We start from the raw sequence: 2,144 nt of genomic DNA on the forward strand, positions 1-2,144 counted from the left end.
GTGCTGACCGCGAGTCCGCCTGCTCCCCCGTGCAGGTGGCCCTCCAGCCGCCAGCCGCCAGCCGCTCCGCGGACGCTCCCAGAGCTCCCAGTCTCAGCCTCGATCCAGTGAGCACACCGGAGCTCCGGAGCTCCGTGGGATGCTTGGTGGCGCACGCTCCCGGCTCACGGACTCAGTCTGCTGTTTCCAGAGTGCGGGTCCGCGGTCCGCCCGCTCCCCGGTGCAGGTGGCCCGCCAGCCGCCCTGCGCGCGCTCTCCTGGAGCTCGCGTTCTAAGTCTGCTGTCTCGCGGGTGCCGTCCGCGAGTCCGCCTGCTCCCCCGTGCAGGTGGCCCGCCAACCGCCAGCCGTCCCGCGTGCGCTCCCGGAGCTCCCTTCTCAGCCTGCTGTCTCAAGCGTGCGGGTCCGCGGTCTGTCCGCTCCCCCTTGCAGGTGGCTACCGCTTCCCGGCGCCCTGACACGGCGGCTCCCTCCCCCTTCTGTTTAGCTTCCGATATCTGTGCGCGGTTTCACGGCTCCCCGCTTCGTACCTCGATACTCAGCGCTGGAGATGTTCATTTGTAGAGATCCAGATGTATCTTCCTGCGTCTCAGGCTGATTCCGTGGATATTCCTGCTGGTGGTACCTATCCAGCTCAACTCAGGGGACCGGCTGAAAAAGGGGTCCCCTACTCCTCCGCCATCTTAACCTCCCTCCTCTCAGTTTTTTCTTTTTTCCCTCTTGAGTCTGGATATTTGTACCAATATCTTCCAGATTACTAATCTTCTTGTTAATGTGCTGCTGTTAGACACTTCCTCCCCTCACCACCCAAAATCAAGACACAGCTTTTATTGTATCTTTAAAATATCACGAATAAGTCTGAGGAATCATCTGGCATCTTGCTGTTTTTGTAGCTGGGCAACTTAGCTCTCATTCATCAGCCCACTGAACTGCATTCCTTTTTCAGAAATATAGATACCATCCAAAAATTTTTTGATATCCTTGTTTTTAATTTACTGAATCAAAACAGCTGAATTTGGTACAAGTTCAATGTCGTTTCCTTTAAGAATTAACTCACATTTCTGGGGTCAAGATACTGAACAAGTGATGCTAGGCCTCATCTGAACCCCATGGATGTATTCTTCACCCAAGAAATTTTGGATTTCAATAAGAGAACCATTCTTCTGAATAACAACATTGATAGTGAAGTGAGCATACGCAGACCACATCTTGTAACAGAAGCCCAGTGTAACACCCTTGATCATGTTCTGTACATGACTACGCATAGTGTGAATGGTGGCCAGTTCCTTTCTATTTCTCTGCCATTTGTCAACTTGGAGCCTCTTCTTTTTCTTTCCAAGGAGACTGAGATCTACACTGATGTGTTTGAAAGTCCTCCACAGGGTTCCTCTGGGGCCCTTCACAGTAACAGTGCATCCCTTCAGAGGGATGTCGACATTTTCTGGAACGTCAACAGTCTGATGAGAACAGTCCTCACTCTCACAGTAGATGCGGCAAAAAAGGAACCTTGTGAGACACTTCTGTTGTATTACTGCCAAGCTTTTCGGCATTCCTCTCCCACGCCATTTATGATTCAGCACATTTCTCAAAGGGGAAAGATATGGTCAGGTAGCAAGAATTTCCTGTCCCTTTTGGGAAAGGAAGAATCAGCCAGACTAAGAATCAAATTGATATGAGACAGATTAACAGGAGAAAGTAAAATTTTCCTGCATACGTGGAATCCTCACAGACATGGAAATTCCAAAGACAGGCAAAATAAGTATATATGTCAGTTTGAACCAAGGAAAAGGGGGTAGAGATCTGGGACTTCAAAAGGAAAACACGCAATTTACAAGACGATGAAAAAAGTAAATGTTTGGTAAATGAATGTTTGCTGGGCCACTATAAAACAATGGCACGTAGAGAGGAGTTTGATCAAACAGGCCTTGCTATGTTCTTCCCTGTCCACCATAACTAGTTCATATCATAATGTAGTTATGGTAGTATCTCTTTTCCTGGAGCAGGTCCTCTATGAATTCTTTTAGGCAGTTGTAGGGGAGGTAAAGAGCTTTCCCTGAATTTGCTGGGTTTTGATTGCTTTTTAACTCAATAATTTCCATGCCAAAACAGCCCATCTTGGTGGGGGGCCTGCTTTTGACCCCTAAAA

The 2,144-nt window shown here is 49.0% G+C and overlaps 1 pseudogene; it reads right to left on the bottom strand.

The window, feature by feature from the left end:
- Positions 1 to 900: 900 nt before the first annotated feature.
- On the bottom strand, positions 901 to 1,548 carry LOC105237122 (annotated as a pseudogene).
- Positions 1,549 to 2,144: the final 596 nt, after the last annotated feature.

This window comes from Ailuropoda melanoleuca, chromosome 14 (assembly GCF_002007445.2).
Source record: "Ailuropoda melanoleuca isolate Jingjing chromosome 14, ASM200744v2, whole genome shotgun sequence".
In the NCBI taxonomy this organism is placed as follows: Eukaryota; Metazoa; Chordata; class Mammalia; order Carnivora; family Ursidae; genus Ailuropoda; species Ailuropoda melanoleuca.